This window comes from Notamacropus eugenii, chromosome 2 (assembly GCF_028372415.1).
Source record: "Notamacropus eugenii isolate mMacEug1 chromosome 2, mMacEug1.pri_v2, whole genome shotgun sequence".
Taxonomy (NCBI): Eukaryota; Metazoa; Chordata; class Mammalia; order Diprotodontia; family Macropodidae; genus Notamacropus; species Notamacropus eugenii.
Window position 1 is genome coordinate 211,701,782 of NC_092873.1, and position 11,491 is coordinate 211,713,272.

The window sequence follows — 11,491 nt, forward strand, 5'->3', positions numbered from 1 at the left end:
AGGATAAGACAAAAGATGAATTTAATTCAATGTAAAAGTGTAACTTTTGGGGTATACTGGCTGAATTTCTTCCTTCCTTCCTTCCTTTTTTTCTTTCTTTTTTTCTTTCTCCCCTAAAACCTTAGACCCAGTGCACTCTAAAGCCCATGGATTGAACAACAATGGCCAACCTCCTCCACTCTGGCTGTTTTTGGACCCTCCTGTCTTAGAGTGAGTAACAGTAGTAACAGTTTCTCCTCCAAACAACAATCCTGAGGCTCCTGCTCCTTCTAGCATGATTTATCTATTTTTTTCTTTTCTATTAAAGGAGCCATCCCCCTGACTACTTTTTTAAAAGGCCTATTAATTGAATGGGCATTGCTTCACTTTCAGTGAGTACCTGAAAAGGCCTTAACCTAAAAGGCCAAGGTCTCCCATTGCATCCTATCTACAGTCATCCTGATGAATATCTGGTCACTGGACCCAGATGGCTCAGGAAGAGAAAGTGATGCTGGTGACCTGCACAGCCCTCCCTCACTCAAAACAAAGTCAAGTGCAAATCATGTCATCATTTCTGTGATGTCATGGTCCTCTTTGAAAATGAATGATGAACACAACAACAAAAGTGTAACAAATACTGTCTTAAGAAACATAACATCTTCCACCTAAATCTGAAGCATACTTTTCCACAAACAGATACAGCATTAGTATGGACACTGGAGATGACACACATAGTGATAACAACCCATTCATCTAAGGAAAGAAAGCCACTAAGACATTTATGAGTCAAGGGCTACTGTGTTTTTATGCTAGTCTTCTTTGACCGAGGTACTTCTATTCTCTTCTAGCCATCTCTTTTGTAAAAGGCAAACAAACAGCAACGTTTCATGTCTGCCTCAGTTTCCTCATCTTTAAAATGAGGATATTTATTACACCTGCATCGCAGAGTTGTTATTAGGATTAAATGATATAATACTTATAAAGTGGGATATACAGGTGTTAGGGAAAGCTAGCACCTCTAGTGTGAGGGCTGCTAAGCTCTTTTCAGGGCTCTTTTTCACCTCTGGTGTCTACCCATCACCCAATTCTCATCTGTGACTCCACGAAATTGTAGCATATACAGTGGCCATAGCCTAGTAAGCCATTTCAGTAGACAAGCTAAACAAAATTGAGGGTAACCAATGGTGTCTGAACAGCCTTTTTTAAAGGACCACATTACTCATGTCCTGGCATGAGGAAGGGGCTAGAAAAGGTGCCCTAAAAATTGTCCTTTTCACCATGCCTTACCCTGTCTTGCTTACCTCAGCAGGCAGGGATCCTGTCCTGAGGTTGAAACACACTCAAAAAAAAATGTACAAAAATTTTTATGAGATAATTCCACTCACCATTGGTAATGTGTGTATGCTTATGGAAAACATGAAATTCAGTAGACCTGAAAAAAGAACAGCCCTGGTTGCAAGAGAATTCAGCAGCTACTGCATCTAAACAGTAGCCCTGAATAAAATAAAACTGGAAAATGAACACCAGCTCACTGAAGTAGGATCTGAGAATATGTTTTTCCTAGAGTGGCCATAGTGATAAGGGAGTATAATGAAGCTGGCACAGGTTTTGCAATCAAAACTAGCCAACAAGTTTGTATGGCTTCCAAAGGGAGGGAATGGCAGGCTCATGACAATATGATTGACACTTAAAGGAAAGCGCCATGCCGTCCTCATTGGTGTTTACGGTCCCACCATGACAAACCCTGACAAGGTCAAAGAAAAATTTCATGAAGACCAGAAGATCCTTATCATCAATGTACTGAAAGAGGATGCGCTTATAACTCTGCATGACTTTAATGCCAAAGTAGTCGCAGACTATTACAGATGGCAGGGAGCTTTGGGAGGAAAGGAGTTGGAAAAAGCAATAGCAATAGTTACTTACTACTGAAGACTTGTATGTCTTATTGACCTTCTCTTCACCAACACTGTCTTCTGTTTACCTAAATGTAATAAAACTTCATACACACACCTTGACAGCAAACATTGGCATTTAATAGTCTATAACATTCTAAGAAGAGACAGATAGGATACGAGAGTAATAAAGGCATTGTGTGGTACAGAGTACTGAACTCATCATAGACTTAGTCTCTCTAAGCTAAACATTTTTCCTCAACAAATGCTTCCGCCTCAAGGCAAGATGACTACTAGAAGACTTAATGTTGCCAGATTAGAGTGCTTCTCTGAGTGGGAACAGTTTATGGTTAATTTAGAAGGAGAGCTCATGATTGGCAACAGTGGAGCACTTTGCCAGTAGCATAGTTCATAAATCTCTAAAAAGGCAGACTTAATGCCATCAAAAGTAAAGTGCAAGCAAAGCTTAGACAGATGAGGGATTCTTGGTTCAGTAAGAAAACAGATGAAATTTCAGTTTTACACTGACTATAACAATAATCAAAGAACTTTTATGATGATCTGGAGGCTATTTATGGGGCAAAGATCCATGGTGCATATCAACTACTCAGTGCCTATGGAACCACATTGATTTAGTGATAAGGAAATAATCCTGGAGAAATGGGCTAAACAGTTCTTAACAGACTGTTATCAGTCAATGCAGAAGCCATTGATCATATACATCAGGTCAAAACCAATCTCTCTACTCAAAGTTTTTCCATCCCTGATAATTCTAAGTGGTTATAAAATGTCAAAGGTAATAAGATCAATGATTTTTATATGTGATAATTTGGAAAAGCAACTAATGTCATTTGAAGTTTATTGTTTGGGTTATTATTATATGGTTTAATGACCCCATTTCTATTTGAGTTTGACATTGTTCTTCTAAAGCATATATGTGGTCTTGAATCTGAGAATTATTATATCTAAAAGATAACATTGCCTAAGGAAAATTTGAGAATATAATCAAGAGTATTGTGAGTCTCAAATGAGATGGTGAAGATAAAGCACTTGAAAGCCTTAAAAGGCTATGTAAATACTTAGTATTGCCAGAGCTCTGGCAACCCCAGACTCTGCAACAAAATGATTCCAATTCTGCTCAGTCTCCTGCTACTGGCCTGCCCCATCCCAGGAGAAAGGCAACATCCAGAATGTGGTTTAAGACCACCCTTCCCCCGTATTGTGGGTGGCTCCTATGCCAGGCCAGGAGACTGGCCATGGCAGGTGAGTGCATGCTTGCTAGGGTTCCACATCTGTGGTGGTTCCCTCATTACCGAGTCCTGGGTCCTCACTGCTACTCACTGTGTTGTACAGGATCAAATTGTGATGGCACCACAGAATTTTTCGGTGGTCCTGGGTTTGTACGCACTATTTTCGAACCAAGGACAGCACCAGAATGTAACAGAAATTCTGGTCCACGACAATTACATCAACATATTGGAAGGCTATGATATTGCCCTGTTGCTCCTGTCTGAGCCTGCCAACATCACAGATTCTGTGCAGACCATCTGTCTACCCCGGTTTGATCATCACTTCCCCAACGGAGCCTCCTGCTGGTCCACAGGCTGGGGAAACATACATCAGGACACACATGTTCCAATACCAATGATGCTGAAGGAAGTGGAACTATCTGTCCTTGGACCTTTATCCTGTCAGTGTCTCCTAAACTCAAGTGGCCCCTATAATGTATCGTTGGACCTACTACCGGACATTATGATATGTGCTGGCTTTAAGGAAGGCAAGAAAGACACCTGTCAGGGAGACTTAGGTGGTCCACTGGTTTGTGAGGAGTCAGGTCAGTGGTTCCTGGCTGGAATCACCAGCTTTGGTCATGGCTGTGCAAGGAGGAACCGTACAGGGATCTTCACAGCTGTGGCAGCCTATGAGAACTGGATCCAGGAACGAGTCACTAACCTTCCTTCCCTGAACAACCCAAGCCTGTGGCACCAGATATGCCAGAAGAAAACTGCACCCTTGCTTTGCCAGAATGTGGGATTGCCCCCCAACCGGGTCACTGGCCCTGGAAGGCTATTGTAGTTACCCCAACATCTCGCTGCCATGGGGTGATGATATCAGAGAACTGGGTCCTTGCACCAGGCACCTGCTTTCCAGGCCTAGGCCCAGACCAAGACCCTGCCATCTTACAAGTGATCCTCCCATCTGATGGTGGAAGAGTGGTAACAGTCAACCAAATCCTTATAAATGAAAACTACACAGAGAATTATGGCTATGACCTGGCCCTTTTGGAGATTTATATTGAGAACTCCACTGACACAAGCCCTGAGTGCTTGCTTGAGCTATATCACTACTTTGTGCCTAGGAGCTGCTGCTATCTGACCCAATGGGGCTCTGGAGATGTACCCTCGGTCAATAATTCTCTCTTGGAAGCTGAAATGATGATACCCTGGTGGTGTTATTGTCTCTATGGCCAGGAGGGGGAGACAGTTGCTCAGCCTGGAATGAATCCTAGACTCCTGTGTGCTCACTACAAGGAGGAGGAGATCCGCAGCTGTTGGTTTGGTAGCCGCTGAGCCCTCCTATGCCAGGAATCTGGGACCTGGTTTCTGGCAGGTGTTTCAGATTACACAGAGAGCTGTCTTCGTCCTCGGGTCTTCGCACCAGTACAGCTTCATCACCGCTGGATCACACTAGCTGCCGACAATGCCGCCCTGGAGGACCAACTGAACTGGAACTGGGAACTTTTACAGTTTCCAGAAAAGTGTCCCGCCAGAACAAAATATGGAGCTTGTGGCCTTACGTTAAGGACACCAGGAAGTCATAATCCATTGCCCTGGATGGCAGAGGTGTATGCGACCAGAGGTGGAGTTTGCCTAGGCACCCTGGTGAGCCCTAATTGGGTCCTAGCACCTGCTCATTGTGTGACCAGACAAGCCTCCACAGCAGGTCTTCAGGTTTACCTGGGAGCAGCAGGGTCCCAGGACTACCAGGTATCTCGGATATGGGATCCAGAGCATCCTTAGACCTCTTGAAACTAGATACCAGGGTTTTGTCCTCCCCCTTTGCCCTGCCTGTTTGCCTCCACTCTGGTTCTTTCCCAACTGATGCAAGCTGCATCGTGTTGGGCTGGAAAGACAATACTGCAAACAGAGTTCTCTTGGTTGTTCCAGTCACTGTCTTGCCCCCTGAAATTTGCCACTGCCAGTATGATACACTACCCTGTGGAACCATGTGCGTCCATTATCACAATGGAAATCACAGATTTGAGATGAACTCAGGATTATCTCTCATGTGTGAAGAAAAAGGGGGCTCCTGGGTCCCAATTGGAATATCCCTAAAGGAAAGCCACGAACTTTTTTACTCAGTAGGAAGCCAGGAATCATGGATCTTGAACGCTGTGGGGGAGGTATCCTTTTTGGCAGAGTCAAAGTTCAGTACAGACTTGGAGGACACCAGTGTCCTTTGCCCCCTACACCTGAGTAGTGCTGCAACAGTTCCAAGAGCAGCCCTTGTAATGTTTCTATTTTTACCTCTTATCCTACTACTCTGAGCACAAGGGGAGAAGATGAAAATGGCCCCCTTTCTCTTAACTCCTCTCCCCACCCATCTCAAGTCTGCCTCTTGCTGGAATGTGCCCAGACCAGTTCCAGGCTGGGAACCTCGAAAGCTTTCCTTCCCACCACCCCACCACCTCCTACGTGACAGTGATGACAAATTGTTCAACCCTGGGTGTCTAATTGGACTTGTGTTCCAACCACAGCTAATTTCAGCCGAAGAATCCTGGGGGTGGAATAAATACCTGGGTAATAAATACAATGCCAACAAAAAATAAATAAATAAATACTTAGTATTATGGTTGTTGTTATCTTCCATCACCAGGCCTACAGTGATGATGAAAATCATTCCCTGAGCTCTCTCCTCCACTTCTGTTTAACTCAAGCAGTGTTTATAGAGCAATACTGCAACATGCTGGTTAATCAGATTCTTTGGGAAAAAAAAGAATATATGCACATACAATTTTAAATTTAACCTGCATTATTAACTCCTTAAATCTAGAAAATCAACAAAATAATCTGCTGATTTGTAACAATTGCCAGTTTCTGAGGTGTGATTGCTCAGAACGAATATTTAACAAGGAACCATGCCAGATATAGCTGGTTCAAACATACCAGATCATAATGACTGCTTGCTTGTATGATTCTCTCTCTCCCTCTCTCCCTATGTCCTTTTCTCCTTCTCTCTCTCTCTCTCTCTCTGACATACACACATACACACACACACACACACACACACACACGCACGTAACATTGCTAGCTCCTTCAAGTACTCCACACAGGAGATAGTTATGTGTTTCCTTGTGACCGTGATCATCATTCTTTGGATGTACTTGAGCTCTTCATGGTCCCTCTAAAAATGGAGCAGCTGAAACTAAGCACTAGTCTACAAATGTGGTCTGAAAATAGCCCAGGATGAACTGCAAAGCATGACATGGAACTCTAAGTATGGTGCCTTAAAGGAAAATGGTGAAAATTTCTGAGGCTTTAGAGAAATGCTAAGGAATATGAAAAGAGACTTTTTAAAGGTATCTTTGGAACATGAGAAAGAAGAAACACATCTTTTGGTTGGAGAGGATAATTTAATGTTCACTGACAATAATTAGAGCCAAGAACTGCTCAATTTCTATTTTGCCCCCTCCCTTCCTCAACATGAAAAATGATCTTAGAATTGGACAGTGTAGAATAAGCCAATTAAAAAACATTTAGTGAGCAATTATCATGTAACAGATATTGTGCTATACTGTCCCCCATTTCTTCTATTCTCTTTTTTGATCCTATTCCTCCCCAAGAGTGATCCCTCCTCCCACTGACCTCCCTTCCATTATCCCTCCTACCTTGCTTATCCCCTTCTCCCTTACTATCCTGTATTGTAAGATAGGTTTTCATACCAAAATGAGTGTCCATTTTATTCCTTCCTTTAGGTGAATGTGATGAGAGTAAGCTTCGTTTTTCTCTCACCTCCCCCCTTTTTCACTCCACTGAAAAGTCTTTTACTTGCCTCTTTTATGAGATAATTTACCTCATTCCATTTCTCCCTTTCTCCTCCCTATGTATTTCTCTCTCACTGCTTAATTTCCTTATTTTAAGATATGATCCCATCCTATTCAATTCACCTTGTGCTCTCTGTCTCTCTGTCTCTGTCTCTGTGTGTGTGTGTGTGTGTGTGTGTGTGTGTGTGTAATCCCACCAACTACCCAGTTACTGAAAAAAGTTTCAAGAGTTACAAATATTGTCTTTCCCTGTAGGAATGTAAATAGTTCAACTTTAGTAAGTCCTGTATGACTTCTCTTTGCTGTTTACCTTTTCATGCTTCTATTGATTCTTGTGTTTGAGAGTCAAATTTTCTTTTCAGCTCTGGTCTTTTCATCAAGAATGCTAGAAAGTCCTCTATTTCATTGAAAGACTATTTTTCCCCTGAAGTATTATACTCAGTTTTGCTGAGTAGGTGATTCTTGGTTTTAGTCCTAGTTCCTTTGACTTCTGGCATATCATATTCCATGCCCTTCTATCCCTTAATGTGGAAGCTGCTAGATCTTGTGTTATCCTGATTGTATTTCCACAACACCTGAATTGTTTCTTTCCAGCTGCTTGCAATATTTTCTCCTTGACCTGGGAACTCTGGAATTTGGCCACAATGTTCCTTGGAGTTTCTCTTTTTGGATCTCTTTCAGGAGGGGATCAGTGGATTCTTTCAATATTTATTTTGCCCCCTGATTCTAGAATATCAGGGTAATTTTCCTTGATAACTTCAAAGATGATGTCTAGGCTCTTTTTTTGATCAAAGCTTTCAGGTAGTCCCATAATTTTTAATTGTCTCTCCTGGATCTATTTTCCAGGTCAGTTGTTTTTCCAATGAGATATTTCACATTATCTTCCATTTTTTCATTCTTTTGGTTTCGTTTTGTGATTTCTTGGTTTCTCATAAAGTCATTAGCCTCCATCTGTTCCATTCTAATTTTGAAAGAACTATTTTCTTCAGTGACCTTTTGGACCTCCTTTTCCATTTGGCTAATTCTGTATTTTAAAGCATTCTTCCCCTCATTGGATTTTTGAACCTCTTTTGCCAATTGAGTTAGCCTATTTTTCAAGGTGTTATTTTCTTCAGCATTTTTTTGGGTCTCCTTTAGCAAGGTGTTGACTTACTTTTCATGCTTTTCTTGCATCTCTCTCATTTCTCTTCCCAATTTTTCTTCCACCTTTCTTACTTGATTTTCCAAATCCTTTTGGAGCTCTTCCATGGCCTGAGACTATTGAATATTTATTTTGGATGTTTGGGATACAGAAGCCTTGACTTTTATGTCTTTCCCAGATGGTAAGCATTGTTCTTCCTCATCTGAAAGGATGGGAGAAGATATCTCTTCACCAAGAAAGTAACCTTCTTTAGTCTTTTTTTTTCCCCTTTTTTGGGCATTTTCCTCAACCAGTTACTTGACTTTTTGGTCCTTTGTCAAGAGTAGGGTATACTCTGGGAATCTGTAAAATCTCAGTTCCTCCAAGGTGGCCCTATCAAGCGTGTACTGGTCTGGATGCAGAGAGGGATTTTTGTGCCCAGAATCTTGGTGATTACCTCTCCACAGCCACCTGGCCTCCAGTTCCTCCTAGTCAGCACTGGGGGCTGATTTTCACATAAGCTAAATGGGCAGGCTGCCATTCAGTGTGAGACAAAGACCAACTCCCCTAGGGCCTCCACACAGGACCGAGGAAAGGCTCAGGTCTTTGATGCCCCCAGGGGTTTTTACACTCAATGTTCTGGCTGCTGTGCCTGCTGATGTGGCCGCCTGCCTCTGTGGCCTCTGTGGTGGCTGTCTAAGGCCAGAGCTATGGAAGGCCCTTCTCCCTTCCTGGCCTACTGAAAAAACCCCATCACTGACCTTTGGTGCCTGTGGGTTGAGGAATCTGTGATCCGGTTGCTGCTGGGACTGGGGATTCTGGGACTGGAGATTCTGCCCTCAAGGATTGTTCGCAGCTCCATGGCGTCAGGTGCAACAGACATTTCCCATGGGCCTTTCAGATCATCCTGGACTAGAAATCTCCTCCACTCTATTGTTCTCCACTTCTGCTGCTCCAAAATTTGTTAAGAATACCTCTCTACAGGTATTTTATGGGCTATGGGGGGAGACCCTGCGTATGTGTGTCTTTCTACTCCTGCCATCTTGGCTCCGCCTTTATACACTTTTTAGAGCCAGAGGGTATCACATCCTTTGAGAATCAATGCCTCATTAACAAATTCCTATAAATCTTCCCCTCAGTGGGTAGGAAAGATCCTCTTTAATCACATTATTCAGAGGCACTTTTAGTAAAAGAAAAACAGCAAAATATGTTACTTTGCTTGGCCTTACAATACACCCTCAGTCCTTGGACTTCTCCTTCTGACTGGCTGGCTCCTCCCAGAACCTCCATTTTAAGGAAGAAGCCTAAACTTACCATGTCTTTCTCTACTATTCCCCCTCTCTGGGTGCCTTCACACCCTCCCTACCTTGATATTGTTTTATGTGTTGTCTTCCACCATCTTGTTCTTGTTCTTTCTGTTTGTATTTGTACATATTTCCAGAGCAAACACAGTACCTGCACACAATAAGCACTTGACAAATGCTTTTTGTTGTTGACTTGTTGACTACATTTTGTAAGCTGTATACCCTTAGGAAAATCAGTTAACCTCCCCAAGCCTCAGTTTTCATGACTGCAACATGTAGAAAACACTGCTTGAAGTATCTACTTGTGGTATGAACAGTGTGTACCTCATTCCTTAAATTCTATTGAGATCATTCCTGAAACATGAGTGATTCATTGAACTAAGCTTCAAACATTTGATATAGCCTTTTAATGATCTAAGTAAAATGTCCAGTGTGTGAGAAGTAGAGGTTCCTCCTTCAGCCTTGACATACTTTTCTGACCAGTGAGATAGCTCATCCAGTGCTGAGGTCAGGAAATTGTATCCAACTGAATCAATACTGATTTCTTGATGAATATTTTTTCTCTTATACAGTCAGGTAAACATCCTTTTGTTAACTGCTAGATCTTCTAGAGGGGCAACTAGGTGGTACAGTGGATAGAGCACCAGTACAGGAGTCAGAAGGACCTGAGTTCAAATCTCACCTCATACACTTGATACTCACTAACTGTGTCACCTTGGGCAAGTCACTTAACCATAATTGCCCCATCCTGGGTCATCTCCAGCCATCCTGAGGAAGATCAGGTCATTGGATTCAGATGGCTTTGGAGAAGTGAGGGTGGTGACCTGCACAGCCCTTCCTCACTCAAAAAACAAAGTCAAGTGCAAGACATGTCATTATTTCTCTGATGGCATGGTCTTCTTTGACAACAAAGGATGAACACCCACCCAGATCTTCTAGAAATGTCTCCTTTCATTCTAATGCTATCTATGAAGGATCAGACTAGTCTGAGTCAGGCCTGTCCTGACATTACTTCACAGGGTTTTGTTTTTGGTTTGGTGGTTGTTATTATTTGTATTTTGAGGACCAACTGAAATGTTTGTAAAGAACATTCTAGGAGAGCCAGAGATAGAGTACCATAGTGGATAGAGTCCTAGACTTGGAGTTAGGAAGGTGTGAGTTCAAATATTACTTTTGACACATACTGATTGGGCAAGACACTTAACATCTCAATGTCTCAGATGGTTTTCTGAGAAAATAAGTTGTAGAATAGTTGGCAATTTACACTGATAGAGAAAGATTTCTTACTGAGAGTTCCCTATGCCATTGAAATCTCAGATCTGGATGCATACGTATCTGTGTGTAATGGGATGGTAATGGGAAAATCAGTGTTTTCTCTGCTTCCTTCCTTTTCTCCTCAGTTCCCAACTCCTCACTTTCTCCAACATGGGTTAGGCTAGTTCTCCCTAAAAGTTTACAAAGTTATCCCCAGTATTTAATTAGTTCCTTCCCCTCATGTTTAACCAATTGCCAAGACAAGTTAAGTCTACCTCTATGACATCATTCTCATCTCTCCCCGTCTGATCCCTGACATAATCACCACCCTACTTCAAGCATGTTCCTGTAGTTGCTAAAATGACTATCCTTAAAGTAAGGTCTTATTATATCAATTCTGTGCTCATAAAGCTCCTATGGCTTCCTATTGCCTCTAGTATAAAATAAAGACTGCTTTATTTGACATGTTAAAACCTTATAATCTGGCTCCAAGCAACCTTTCAATGCTTTTTATACATTTCTCACCTTCCTATGTTCCAACCAAATTGGCTTACTTGAATGCAGCTTACTTCAATGCCTGTGTGGCTTCCATCTCCTTCGCACAAGCTGCTCCCTGCTCCAGGGTCCACAACCCTAAAATGTACTCTCTACTCATCTCTACCTCTTCAAATGTCTAACTTCTCAAGTCACATACCACCTCCTATAAGAAGCATTTCTTGGTCACTGCCACCAGGTTCCAATAACTCTCTCCCCACTCCATTGCACTGTATTTATTTATTTATATATGTATGGTATTTTTTAACCCCTAATAGAATTACAGTCTTTGAGGGAAGGAATATTTTATTTTTGTCCTTGTATCCCCATTGCCTGACATAGAAGATGGCACATAATAGGCACT

At 42.2% G+C, this 11,491-nt stretch overlaps 1 pseudogene; it reads left to right on the plus strand.

The window, feature by feature from the left end:
- The first annotated feature begins 819 nt into the window (after positions 1-819).
- Positions 820-5,902, plus strand: LOC140526775 (polyserase-2 pseudogene; annotated as a pseudogene).
- The last annotated feature ends 5,589 nt before the right edge of the window (positions 5,903-11,491 follow it).